Source organism: Carassius gibelio, chromosome B21 (assembly GCF_023724105.1).
Source record: "Carassius gibelio isolate Cgi1373 ecotype wild population from Czech Republic chromosome B21, carGib1.2-hapl.c, whole genome shotgun sequence".
NCBI lineage: Eukaryota > Metazoa > Chordata > Actinopteri > Cypriniformes > Cyprinidae > Carassius > Carassius gibelio.
In genome coordinates this window covers 6,384,449-6,399,527 of record NC_068416.1, presented here as the reverse complement: position 1 = coordinate 6,399,527, position 15,079 = coordinate 6,384,449, and positions in this window count along the sequence as shown.

The window sequence follows — 15,079 nt, the reverse complement described above, 5'->3', positions numbered from 1 at the left end:
CACGTCCTGCCTGTAAAACTGCTGGGGAAACAATACAGTACATTATCTCAAGTTTAGGACATATGGGGACAATGGGGAATGCATGCTTCAGTTTTGTAAAGCTTTTGTCATGATATTGAAATATGGAAAGATGGTGTGATTAATTAGATGAAACATTAAAATAATTAAAATAAAGCATTAAATAATATTAACAATGAGAAATTGTTATAATTGTTACAGAAGTAATTGTTAACGTTAACTTTATAAGTTGTTAGCATAGATCCATTGAATAATAGTTGCAACATTTGATTTCAATAGTGTTACTAAACATTAACTAAGACATTTACATTAGCTAAGATCGATAAATGCTTTAGATGTAGTTTTATATTGTCAGTTTATGTTTACTAATTAATTAAATAATGTTAACTAATGGAACTTTATTGAAAGTGTTACTGAGCAAAAGGCCTGTAAAAACAACAACAACATTCTCAACCAATATCTATGGCATGTTGTAATCCAGGTTAAAATGTAAAAATGTTGATGTTTGAAAAAAATTACCTACTAAGTCTAAGTAAGTGTTTGGTGCAGTGAAAATTAATTTAAATTGCGGTTTATAGACATTTCAACTACAAAAACATAAACAAACGGCGTTAGGTAACGACGTTATTTTTTCAGTAACGGGGTAATCTAACGAATTACTTTTCCTGTCGTTACAACGCCGTTAACATTACTGAACGTTAAATGCGGTGCGTTACTATGCATTGATTTAAGAAACTATGCAATCCGAATGCACCCCTGGCTCACACAGCGAGTGAGGAGGTGGGTTAATAACGACATAAGCGGTTGTGATTGGCTAAGGCAGAGTCATGTGTTTCATGGTAGCCAATCAGAGCCAGTGTTTTTACACAGATGACAGCACACGCGGCAGCGCCAGCGGCGCCAAACACAAACACACACACACACACACACACACACACACACACACACGCAACAGCTACACAGAGATTCGAAGCAGCAGCAGAAATGGCGAGTCAGGAGCAATCCGATGAAAAGTTGGCATTTTCAAGGTGGAGATAACAAACACTACTTCAAATTCATTGTGGTCAAAGGCAAGAACGTGCATGTAATGTGTACATGCAATGTGTGACACGCATCTACAAAGCTAATGGCCAAAAACACTTTTCTTACAAAGATAATACTTGGAAGTGCAGAATAAAACTCTTGCTGTCTGTGTTGACGTGCAATAAATATAGAAAGTTATGTACGAACACCTGTCTGTTCTACTCATTTCAACTGACTTGTGAAAACTGCAAAAAAAAAAAAAGAAAAAAAAAAAGAAACTTTTTTATTATTTATATATATATATATATATATATATATATATATATATATATATATATATATACAGTAACGCAAATAGTTACTTTCCCTGGTAACGAGTTACTTTTATTATAGAGTAATTCAGTTACTAACTCAGTTACTTTTAGGAACAAGTAGTGAGTAACTATAACTAATTACTTTTTTTTAAATAACGTTCCCAACAGTGGTAATTAATGACAACATTTTCATTTTTGGATGAACTAACCCTTTAAATTAGCACTAGGAGATTCATCTGACAAAATATCACATGCAACACTATTTTGCTTTTGAGGCCAGTGTTACCACAGAGATGAAATATTGATTGGGACACATTTTATCTGTTCTTTATAGTGCCTTTTCTCACAGGTCTGAGTGGACACTGAGGTTTTAAAGCTTTGGTATTGTGGTGTAACTTCCATTAACTGATTATTGCATTGGGTCATGCAAATATAAACATTATTTGAGACCTTCTCCTAATTAATGGATTTGATTTGATCTACATGTGAGTAATGTGTTGTATAATTTTCCTAATTTACACATTTTAGTCTATCATACCTTTTTTATTCAGCACTCTTAAAATGAATTCATTTTCACAGCTTTTCTTCACATCCGCAGCCTGCAGAGTGAAGAATGATTCTTTCACTGTGAAAATCTGATGTTTATTTCAGTGATACAATGATCATTTTTGGGGGATAGATAGCTCACCCAAAAATTAAAACTGTCATAATTTTCTCACCTTCAAGTTGTTCCAAACTTGTATGAGTTTCTCTCTTCTGTTGAAGGCAAAAGAAGATATTTTGAAGAATGTTGGTAACCAAACAGTTAATGGTTGCCGCTGACTTCAGTTGAATTTTTTTCCCCATACTTTTAATTAATTTTTGCCAATTACTGTTTGTTTTGTTTTACAACATTCTTGAAAATATATTTGTGTTCAACAGAATAAAAATAAACTATTTATTAATCTTAAAGTCAGCTCAGGTCCATTTTATAATATAAACAGATCAGAGCTTTTGATTTTATTAACGTATTAATAGATTTAAAAAAATTAACTAAGACTAATAAATGCTTTTAAGTATATATATATATTTGTCTAGTTTAGTTTTCAGATCTACCATAAAACTAAATGTTTTATTGTTTTAATTTCTTCTCCTTTTATTATTCTTATTCATAAGTTGCTTTAAAAACTTTGCAACATGAATAAATGGAAATGTCTGATTAAAATAAATCAGTTAAATAATTTCACTATAGGAATTTTGAACCTGTTTGTCTTTTGAATCTTTTCAGAAGTATTTCTTTTCTATTTCAACCTTAATAAAATATGAAATAATTATAATAATAACTTAATGGCTTAATGTAATTATTTTAGTGGAACTGCTGCACAACAGAATGCAGATTGTTTGATTTCTTAGATACTGTACTGTAGATATTAAATCTATGATCTGTAATGGTCGACCCATTTTTATCTGACATTTCCTCATTCATGCTTGAGCGTCTCTGACCAATTGGGGACTCGGTGACAAAGAGAGGTTGGGCTGTGCACTAAGCCATATCCATTCAGGGTCAAATCCTTAAAAGGTGACTCATGGTGGGCATCACAAAAAAAAAAAAAAAAAAAAAAAAAAAAAAAAAAAAACCCTGAGCAAAAACAAAAAAAGTGAGTGGGGAAAGAGGAGCACAGAGTTAGAGGAAAAGAAAGTAGGTCGACTGGGTCACTTTGCGGATGAAGAGAAGCATTAATGGATTGCTACATCCTGTTAAGAGGCAGACGAGAGAGATAAAGGTACAACGAAATAAAAGCTGGATGTCAGAGCCACCTCAAGGAGAGTCAGAGTCGCTGGCACCAATGGCTTCAACCTCATGGTGAGGGGTCGAAAAGTGCAGTTTGGGAACATGAAACAATGCTCTTTCATCCTGAAGGTCTGAGTGAATCTTGTAGAAGACAAAGTTCTGCACAGAACATTAACGGCTCTATCGCTCGCTCCGTATCCGGATCCAATCCAGACTGAATGACTGTAACAGAAATAAAGGTGGTAATGGGTGAAATAAATAAACCATGGAAAGAGTTAGCATACACACAGCTGTTTGTACCAGCCTGACATGAAAGTGATAATGGGAAAACTGATGTGCTTTGAAAGGAACCGTTCATGAGAGCGAAAGTGCCTTTGTGATTGTGTTAGTTCACATGAAGTCATCGTATAGGAGCGAATTATGCTATGACTGCTGATTTATCATCTGTTCACATCCGTGTTGTCAGGAGAAAAGGAAATCAACAATCAGAAAATGAGGGGACAGGAAGCAAATACCTGGGCCGTTTCTGACTATTGGCACCCTGGTAAAAATGTGTTGGTTCAGCTTAGTTAGCAATCAAAGTTTGCAGATTAAGTACTTTGTATACAAATCTAAACAGATTGATTGCCAATGTGATTTGTTTCAAGCACACTTTCTACACAGATTTCTACAAATATTGTACATTTCTCTCTGCCCACTACCCCCGACCACTAGTAAAACACACAAAACAACAAAACCTTACTCTGGGTTCACTCCATATCAAAAGTATTTTAGTATGTATATTAGTATGCTGATCTCTAGACACAGTCATATTTTCGGTCACACTTTATTTTAAGGTCCAATTCTTACTATTAACTCTGACTTCTCCCTCAATCAACTCCTAATTTGCTGCTTGTTAATAGTTAGTAAGTAAGCTGTTAAGTTTAGGTATTTATAAGTTTTAAGCTAGCTTTATAAGTACTAATAAACAGTCAATATGGTAGTTAAGAATGAGAACTGGTCTCTATACTTTTGTTAACACTTTAGTATAGGGACCAAGTAGTAACTTTGACCTCATATATTGTAAGGCAAACAGATTTCAGATCAGCTTTTGTTTAGAATATGTTTGGCTCTGGTTGTTACTGTTCCTTTAACAATGGTTTAAAATGGATTTCAGCAGGGAGAGATGTTGAAAGTTTTGTCAACACCACAGCTGTGAGCTAGGAGTGTAGAAACCAGCCGCTGTGTTGAATATTCGCTTCGACTTTCAGAGTATGTGACTGTTCTGTGTATGTTTGTGTGAGAATACACAATGTAGGTGTTATTACAGCTGAAAATGTGAAAGACAGTTGTTAGAGCAGCACCTCCAGTGTGCAGAGTCTAATCATCTCCTCATCTCTGCATTTTGTGTCTTTGTCATTCATTCTTCTAAAGCACCACATCTGCGAGGTTTAAATCTAAGTCTCACACCAGAATAAGTTTTAAACTTTGTCCAGTACTATTCAGGGAGTCTCTGAAGTAAAATCAAGTATTTAGGGAGCTCAAAAACATTTGTCTATCAGTGTTTAATCAAGAATATTTCATTAGTTGAGCAAATTCAGGTGACATTGTTTAATCACACTGATTCAATCAAAAACGAAACACAACTACTGTGTGTTCCTCTGAGATACATGAACATTAAAAGGATCATCTTACTCACCCTCACATTATTTTTGGATGAACTCAGATGTTTTGAAGTCAAAGTCAGTTATCTGAGTTTAGTGTTGTCACATAATTTAAGATTTCTTGCCCCTCATATTGAAGTTAAATGTCACCAATGGCAGTAAGCATGAAAGAAGTAAATATGACCAAACACCGAGCCTTGTGGGACCCCTGATAAATATGTGACGTGAGACATGCAATTTGAGGGTTCGAGCTCACGGTTAGTTATGTAAATGAGAAAAATGTTGATTAATAATGATTTTTTAAAATCTTATTATTATCTTGTGTTACATTAAAACATGTCAGAACCACATTCAAAATGTTTTGCGTTCAAATCTCCCTCATTTAGAATGACTCATCAAAGTATACGCAGATGGTCTAGCACCTGTTTCCCTGCATTTCAGAGGTTATTGCTATTATTCGCTATAGCTGCACAGTGACAGGTTTACAACCTTTATTTCCTCTGATTACTAATGTTGACTGTAATGTTTATTTTCCTGGGGATAAACATTACAGTCTTTGGTAGTTCCTTTAATAGCAATGCTAAATCAGACAAATGACATTTTATTATAGGGTTGTACATGGAAAGAAATCAGCAGAAGCATGATGCTGAGTGCTTGCAGTATGAGATGTGCATGTAATTGAGCTGAAGGACTAGTTTAATAAATTGCTTTGTGTTAGCATGAGAGTGCAGCTTATCTTTGTGTTTATACATATCTCAAAATAAACTGTTAAAATAAGCCTTCTATTTACATCATTATATATAATCTGTATTATACAAACCATGCAAAATGTACATGCCTAGTATTCACATATCAACAGTGAGATTCTCTGTTATGCTTTTATCATAGGAATAAATAGCTTTTTAACATATATTCACATATAAAACATCTATTCTAAATATTAATTCTATTTCAAAATGTTAATGTTTATGCTGTATTTTTGAGCATATAAATGCAGTCTTGATGAGCATTCGAAACTTAAAAACTGTTTAGTCACATATTTTGAACGTTTGGTTATAATTTAAGTGTCCAAGTCCTATAGGTCTCATTTCAGAAAAAATTTGAATATTGCTCAAATACTGTGGCTACTACAATAAGTCACCAAATGTAAATGAGTCAGTAAAGTAGGTGTGGATCACAGAGGAATATTAAGGTTGAGTCATCTCCTCAGTGTTATACGTTCTATCTTGGCTTGATAAGTTTCAATTTAAAACAAATCGAATCAAATTTCAGTGTAACTGAGATTTTTACAAATTCTTAGCACATAAACATGTAACTTTACCAGAGTCAAGGAAGGTCACGCAATAAAATACTAATAAAAAACAACAGTGAGAAATCAAACATATTTTCTGTCTTTGTGTTAGTGGGTGTATTTTTTCAGCTCTTTGTCAAATGTTTTTTTAATCTCATGTTATAAATCCCCTCCTCGTCTTCAAATCTGAAAATCAATACCTTATTACTTCTATCTCCACCGTCCGTCTGCACAAACTCAGGAATAAAGCAGAAGACCTCAAAAATGTATCAACAATTATCTTGAAATATCTGTTTTGCACGAGTGAAGAACATTGAGTCTAATTCAGATACACTCAATCTCGTCCAAGCAGAAAATATGCCAAGATTCTTCTAAAATGTTAAATTAGATTTTTCTGCTAGGATAATGTGAGCACAACACAAATCATCCATCTAACAGTCCCGTTCCTCTGCATTTCACAGCTACCTAACTAGCTATACCAGTCTTGCTGGTAAACAACTAGAGAAACTTACAGCGGCAGTCTTTGTGGAGGCTATCGATCCAGTATCAATCATATCCAGCACTAGGATAGTGGTAAAATTTGAGAGACGTGTAGGTTTTAGTGATTAGTTCTGAGTAAACGCAGTTGGCAACTTCAGCAAAGAAAACAAATTTTACTAAAATTTGCTTGACAAAATTAAATGCTAAAATGAATCTGAGACAAAAGTGATTTGCCTTTAGTTTACTCATACATATTTTTTTAATTAATAAATAAATCAAATTAAACACTTTACATTACATCTGACTAGGTAAATTATAAGACTAGATAATTGTCACTGCACAGTGATGAGGAACAGATGAAGTCCTTTTAAGTGCTTTTTAATTATACTTTTTGTTAAATGATGAATAATTATAATACAATTTAAATAAAAATACCAGCAGCTGGTTTTTCAGTTCAACAGGGCATCTGTTCAATACAATTATTTCCTGTTTCCAATTTTTTCCCCATTTTTTAGCAATACATAGATCTGGACTTGAAGCAAGAGGTTCTCCATCTCCAAATCTTTGTTTAAATATTCATTCATTTATATATACATCCTTCGAAAGCTGCATTCGAAGACCAAATGTGACACAGCGGCATGACAAAGGCTGTCCCACTTCAAAGGGTTCTACAAATAAGGCCTTGCAATGCTTCTGTGCAATATCAAAACATGCATTCTTGGCAGTAAAGATAAGATTTTTTTTTTTTTTTTGAGAAAATGTCATATAGCAGTTGTAATAATAAAACTCCATAATCATCGGGAAGAAGGAGGCGGGAACCGGCGCACAATCAAAACGAAACTTTAATAATTCAAAATAAACACAAAACAGCAATAAATAAATAAAAAGCAAAACATAAAATATAGCCCAGGCCTGGTCCTCTCTCGTCCTTCACTCTCGGCCCTGCCCTACTCGCCACATACCCCCATCGCCCCTTGCAGGATGACTGGTGCATTGGGAAAAAGAAGAAGGAGGCGGGAACCGGCGCACAATCAAAACGAAACTTTAATAATTCAAAATAAACACAAAACAGCGCACCAGCCCCTCACGGACGACTGGTGCGCATAAATAAAAACCAAAACATAAAATAATGGCCCAGGCCTGGTCCTCTCTCGTCCTTCACTATAGTCGCTCCAGTTTTATATCCTTCCATCTCCTACGTGGGACTCGAGACCGGCGGTGGGGCGCAGGTGTAGCTCATCTCCAATCACTACACCTGGCCTCACTCCTCGTTCCCACGCCTCTCGGCCCCGCCCCACTCGCCACATCAGTTTAAAAGCTCAGTTAATTGACAGGTTTTGTTTTGCGACTGTTGAATATAACTTTTAAAAGTTGTGGAATAAACATAGCTAATGATCGTCAACAGCAGCTGTCATAGTTGCAATGCTCTATAAGCTAAACTGTCTAGTTCTGCGTAAATGTTTACATGCTCCTAGCCAAATTTGTGAATAAGTTAATAATTTTAATAAAAGAATTATACAAATGCATGTTTTTTTTTTTATGGTTCTGAATATGCTATTTCACAACACCAGCTCGCCAGGAAATACATGTTCCTACCTACATTTCTGCATAACTCAAAAAAACAAACAAACAAACAAAAAAACTTCCCTACCTGTATGTGCATGAATATCAGCAGTTTCCAGTTGGAATGAACACTTAAGGCAGTAAAACAACTTAACATTTGTTACCTTTTACACAAATTATGATTTAACGGAACAGAGTTTCAAATAAGAAAGCCTACTTTTTAACACAATTCTTTGCACAATATGGTGTTACTGTATGTTGGGTTTGGTGTAGGGTTTATGTTATTTTCCAACACAATAGAACATTAACCTTTTAGCGATACTCTCCAGACATTAGAATTCTGAACCACGACAATATGTACCTGAAGCAATGTAATAAAAACCCTGCAATACATGCCTGTACCAATGTAAAACGTGGCTATGTATTGAATGCATGTCTTAGCACCACTCACTGGACATGTCCCTTTGAAACTTTGGCAAAACGTGCAATAAAGTACATAATATCAGGGTTGCAGAAACCACAAGAACATATTCTCAATGAGCCTGGTCTGTCCACAAGAATTGTTTTTTTTTAATAAAAATTATCCAATTCAAAAGTTCACATCCCCCTTGAATCGTAATACTCTGTGTTGTTACCTGAGTGATCTAAGACTGTTTTTTATGTTTTGTGATACAGTAGTTGTTCATGAGTCACTTGTTTGTCCTGACAGCTCAACTGCCTCTTGATTTTCTGTAAAGTCCCACAGAGTCTTAGGTTTTCCAACATCTTCTGCATATTTGAACCATTTCCACTTATGACTGTATGATTTGGACATCCTTCTTTTCATCCTTCTTTTAATTTAGGGAACACAAATATTATAAAAGGTGAAAACACTGATGTTCAAGAAAGAAACACCATGCAGCCTCTGTTCTTTTAATTAAGGATTTTGTGATCAATAATACAATAATATGGTCACTTATATTAATAATAATAGGCAAATGGCAACAGTTCAAAAAAAAAAAAACACTATATAATTTTAATTTATTATTTTTTTGAACAATATTTTAAAAAAGTGTTCTGAGTACTTTTAACCCTGGAACAGTGTAAAAATACTAAAAGGTGGACAGGGAACTTTGCCTCTTTATTTCAGAGGTCCACCAGTTTTACGCACTGCTGTTAATGCATTTTCATGCATGTTGGCCCTGAGAAAAGGAGAGAAAGATGCCTTTGAGAGTTGTGGGATGTGAATTCCCTGTGAAGCCTGCTCCATTAGGAAAACATGATGCCCCCAAACTACTCCTTCTCTACTGCACCAGCACACTTTCTCTCACCCCTTTCTTTTTTTCCCTCTGTCCTTAGGGACCTTGTGAAATATGTTGAAAGCAGGCCTCAAAGGCCTTTAGAATTGAAAAACAAATAGCATAATTCAGGAGAACGCCACCACTTGCAGCTATTGGATCTACTTTTTCATTTCTTATTTTTTAATATAATTTGGGGCAAGTTTCTCAACACTATTATGCCACAAGCTGAAATTAGACGTTTGGCAGAAAACTCTTATTCATCCTGTCTCTCCACAATTAGCACATGCTGTAAATAATTTATTTACTCTTGGAGTTTTTTTTTCTTTTTTCTTTTTTCTTTTCAGAGCCTGCCCCCAAATGAAGTTTTAAAGTATCCATACTTTCACTCTTGTTTATGATCAATGTCAAAAATGCCTGCATGTCTTATTGTACTTGTCGAGTTCTTATTCCGGTGTACTGTATATCACAGGACTGAACAATATATATATATATATATTAAAACTGTTTGCGACAAGTGGCCCATTAGGAAATGTTTTTAGCCGAACAGCCTGACTATATCATCAACTGGTCTCGTTCAAAGCTAGCTGTTAATTTACTTGCTCTCAGGCCATACAAGATGTAGATGACTGTTTCTTTCATTAGAACAGAAGATCTTTAGCTGAAATCCTGGTCCTTGGTGATTCATAAAATGCAAGTCAGTGGCTGCAGGCATTTTGAGAGTCAAAAAAGCATATCAGCACAATCAGTACCCATGGCTCCTGATGATATATTGAGGTCTTATGAAGCAAAGTTATCAGACTGTGCAAGAAACTGAGCATTATCTACAATAGTATTACCTGTAAAGCAGAGCTTCAGGCAATGAGGAAATCCAATTATTTCCCACAAAATGATTCTTCTAGACACTTCGTTTCAGTTAACTGGTTCAGTTCAGTTTGTCATTAATGTATATGCAATTATTCCATTAAAGCACCCAATAATAATGTGACAAGTGGATGTTTTACATATCTAAAGCATATAAAGTGAATAAGCCGTAATCAAACCATCAACATAATCAATGAGAAACCATAAAACCTTAAATGTCTTCACTTCATGTAAGTGTTTGTTCCATGCATGTTCATCAGCATCTCGTTGATCTTCGGTCTGACCTGGAACTGTTACCTCAGCTCAGTCGGAGGAACTGGAGCACTGAATCAGAGCATTCATATAGGACAAGATAAACTGGTATTTTGCCTCATTTTCAGTCGGAGTCACTGTCAGGGGTCTGAAAGTGAGTTTTGACTGAGTAACTTGTAGATCTGTGTTGCTCAGGCCATGAACTGTGTCTGCAACACATCCTCAGTTCCAACTTGTCACGTATTGATGCTTGGTCGGGACCCTTTGGTGTCACTTTTTGATGCACAGGGTACTCCTTTGGCAATTTTTTGATGTGCAGGGTCCTTCATGCTTTAAATAAGAAACCTTTGGCCAACATGAAAGGCATTGGACATTTTTGCATCATGATTAAATTACAATAATTGGGTTATAATATTGCAATTTTTGCATATGTATTCTACTTATGCATATATGAGTGTGATTTTACAATGTTAACAGTCACAACTATTTTATTTACACATTTATGAGCATTTAACCCAGCCCCTGCCCCTAAACCTAATAACAGGAAGGAACTACAGTCATCATTTATCAAAAAAAAAAAAAAAAAAAACTATTGATTTGCGAGGGGAATAGACAGGATAGCCATCTCTATCCACTATAAAGCTCATCTCCTGTGTGCAGTTTGTAATACTTTTATACTGCTTTTTTATGGTTAGTTCTTGCAGTAAATACTTGTTACTGTACTTTTATTTGCCTATTATGTGTTTTATATTGTTCAGATGTGGGTAGGTTTAGGGTAGAGGTGGGGTTTGGTGCTCCAATTAAAGTATACATTTATATAAAATGATTTCTATTTTTTTTTTTTTACAAATGCATGCAAACTGTTAAATTAAGGCAAACAACTGAAAGCAATAATGGACCCAGGATGTCAAAAGTGATGCTAAAGGGGTACTCTGTGTGAGCATGTTGGTTGCAGATGCTTCAGATTTGGTAAAATGGTTCATCCAGTTCACAAAAAACAATGGTTCGAAAGTATGATTTGTTTGTGAACCAGGCATGTCAATGCTAATGTTCACATTTTCTTTTGCTTTTATTTATTTGTTTCTTTGTTTATTTTATTAGAATTTTCATTATTTTCAAACCTAAAATCAGCAAGCTTTTATTTTGATGTGTTTTTACTCTGAAAGTGGAAGCATGTACAGCAGCCTATATTTATGCTTTCAGGTCTAATGGAAATCTTTTACAGTATTACAGTTAGATCTAAAACAGTGATTGTGCATTAACAGCTGTCAACCATGTCGGTACGCAGATGAGTTGTCTGAACTTGTTTACCCAGCACCAATAATGGGTACCCCTGATCATATTTATTTAAAAAAAGGCCACCATACACTTATACCGAAACGTAACCATACAGAAATCTGAGAAATACTGAGATCAGCAGAGATGTGCATGTGATGAGCAGGATAACAACATCATCAGTGTGAGGAAACCCACATCCAATTTCAATTAGAGGTCTATTTAATATGCATTATCATTTTTCTTCATTTATTCATTTCAGTTATTACAATACAATAACACATTTTATAATTATGCAGTTTGGGAAACACATATGTATATTTAAACTCAGAAGTAGATTTAAAGATAAAAACAGTGCAGAAGTTATAGATCTTTTTTTTCACAATACTAATTTTTTTACAGTAAGGTGATTCTGAGAAGGACCTGTGTTTCACTGTCACTGCTTCATTTTCTTTTCATTTTCTTTTATCCAAAACGACTTAGAGTGCATTCAGGCTATCATTTTTTACCTATCATGTGTTCCCGGGGAATCGAACCCCCAACCTTGCGCTTCATAGCGCAGTGCTCTACCAATTGAGCTACAGGAACACATTTTCTTATTGTTAATATACAGACGCTGGTAATATAATTAGAATATTATCAAAAAGTTGATTTATTTCAATACTTCCATTCAAAAAGTGAAACTTGTATATTATATTCATTCATTTCACACAGACTGATATATTTCAAATGTTTATTTCTTTTTAATGATTATAACTGACAACTAAGGAAAATGCCAATTTCAGTATCTCAGAAAATTAGAATATAACTTAAGACCAATACAAAGAAAGGATTTTTAAAAATCTTGGCCGACTGAAAAGTAAGAAAATGTAAAGTATGAGCATGTAAAGCACTCAATACTGTACTTAGTTGTGTCTCTTTTGCCTGAATTACTGCAGCAATGCGGCGTTGCATGGAGTCGATCAGTCTGTGGCACTTCTCAGGTGTTATGAGAGCCCAGGTTGCTCTGATAGTGGCCTTCAGCTCCTCTGCATTCTGGGGTCTGACATATCGCATCTTCCTCTTCACAACACCCCATCGATTTTCTGTGGGGTTAAGGTCAGGCGAGTTTGCTGGCCAATTAAGAACAGGGCTACCATGATCCTTAAACCAGGTGCTGGAAGCTTTGGCACTTTGTGCAGGTGCCAAGTCATGTTGGAAAATGAAATCTGCATCTCCATAAAGTTGGTCAGCAGCAGGAAGCATGAAGTGCTCTAAAACTTCCTGGTATACGGCTGTGTTGACCTTGGACCTCAGAAAACACAGTGGACTAACACCAGCAGATGACATGGCACCCCAAACCATCACTAGGGTTGGGAATCATTAGAAATTTTCCACGGCGCTGCCGTTAGATGTACAGTCAGACAAAATGATGTGCACAGTTATCAAAGGCGTGAGTGCACATACAGTCGTGGGAAACAATGTGTTCGGCAATTAAAGACGCGACAGCGCAACAAGTCTGTGGAATGCGCGCCATTGGAATAAATGCGCTTAGTAATTAAAGAGGCTGGGAGGCATGTCTGTTATTCGGATCGTGACATCCTTTACATCAGTGGTTCTCAATTCCAGTCCTCGCGCCACACTGCTCTGCATATTTTGCACGTTTCTCTTTGTTAACACAGCTGATTCAGATTATCAGCTTGTTAGAAATTAACTCCGTGCATGAACTGTGTTCCAATTGTTCATTGCTCCCTACTCCCTGAGCAGGGGAAATCTGTTGAAGTTTACCTCACATCGAAACATTAATTCACTGATTTGTGCCGTGCAGCATAACTGTGTACATCATACAATTAAAAATCAAATCAATACAATTTAAATTCATGTCTTGCACATTTCAATGCACTTTGATTGGAACATATAGCTACATTCGCTTCGAACTGGAATCATGGCTGAATATCCTGTGGTGTCCACTTCGCAGGGCACTTATGTTCGAATAGAACAAATGTCTGAAGCACTAAGTGAAACGTTCAAAATGTGCAGAGCAGTGGGGTGTGTGGACTGCAACTGAGAACCGCTGCTTTACGGGAAATTCCGAATATTAAGAACATCGGCGCAACGCTGCTCACAGCGCTTGGTCACGTGTTGCACCAGAACCGTTCTCGGAACCGAAACTTAGAAATTGCTCATGGTTCCGGTTCTTTTCAAAGAACAAAACCGGTTCTGAATAAGAACCGGTTTTCGGTTCCCATCCCTAAACATCACTGACTGTGATAACTTTTCACTGGACCTCAAGCAATGTGGATTATGTGCCTCTCCTCTCTTCATCCAGACTCTGGGACCCTGATATCCAAAGGAAATGCTAAATTTACTTTCATCAGAGAACATAACTTCGAACCACTCAGCAGCAGTCCAGTCCTTTTTGAAGTGAGACGCTTCTGACGCTGTCTGTTGTTCAAGAGTGGCTTGACAGAAGGAATGCGACGCTGAAACCCATGTCTTGCATTCGTCTGTGTGTAGTGGTTCTTGAAGCACTGGCTCCAGCTGCAGTCCACTTTGTGAATCTCCCCCACATTTTTGAATAGTTTTTGTTTCACAATCCTCTCCAGGGGGAGGTTATCCCTATTGCTTCTACACTTTTTTTCTACCACATCTTTTCCCTTCGCCTCTCTATTAATGTCCTTGGACACAGAGCTCTGTGAACAGCCAGCCTCTTTTGCAATGACCTTTTGTGTCTTGCCCTCCTTGTGCAAGGTGTCAGTGGTCGTCTTTTGGACAACTGTCAGGTCAGCAGTCTTCCCCATGATTGTGTATGCTACAGAACTAGACTGAGAGACCATTTAAAGGCTTTGCAGGTGTTTTGAGTTAATTAGCTGATTAGAGCGTGACACCAGGTGTATTCAATATTGAACCTTTTCACAATATTCAAATTTTCTGAGATACTGAATTTGGGATTTTCCTTAGTTGTCAGTTATAATCATCAAAATTAAAAGAAATTAACCTTTGAAATATATCAGTCTGTGTGTAATGAATGAATATAATATCCAAGTTTCACTTTTTGAATGGAATTAGTGAAATAAATCAACTTTTTGATGATATTCTAATTATATGATCAGCACCTGTATAAAGACTTTTTGTTAAAGCAAAATACATTCAAAGTATCATTTGATGTGAAGAGTTAAAGACTTAATGACATTGTCTTTTCCCAGTTGATTAGTTTTGTGCTCACATTTGATAGCATCTCTCTTTAAGTTAAAGTGAAAAAGCTTATAGATTTATTTGCAAGGAAACCGTCTTTGTCTCTGCAGTGACAGTGATGGATGGCCTATTGA